Here is a 205-nt window from a genome sequence, read left to right on the forward strand (position 1 = left end):
AGGCTTTGGATGCCATTTCAAGGCATTTGAAATCATTTTGGCTGAACAGCCTATAATTTCCTGCACTTCTTTTATGTTTTCCCCTCTCCAATCAAGTTTTTAATCAAAGTCCGCTGTTCTTCAGAGCACTATCTGGAACGACCCATATTGCTGAGTATTTCAGTGTGAAATGCGCTATAACCAGCATGCACAACATTTGCTTCCT

The 205-nt window shown here is 40.5% G+C and overlaps 1 protein-coding gene across 5 annotated transcripts in view; it reads left to right on the forward strand.

Annotated features, from left to right (window-relative positions):
- Positions 1 to 205, forward strand: part of LOC116701652 (myocyte-specific enhancer factor 2D homolog) — a 24,277-nt gene that overhangs the window by 13,082 nt on the left and 10,990 nt on the right. The gene's annotated exons all lie outside the window — the stretch shown is intronic.

This window comes from Etheostoma spectabile, chromosome 14 (genome assembly GCF_008692095.1).
Source record: "Etheostoma spectabile isolate EspeVRDwgs_2016 chromosome 14, UIUC_Espe_1.0, whole genome shotgun sequence".
NCBI lineage: Eukaryota > Metazoa > Chordata > Actinopteri > Perciformes > Percidae > Etheostoma > Etheostoma spectabile.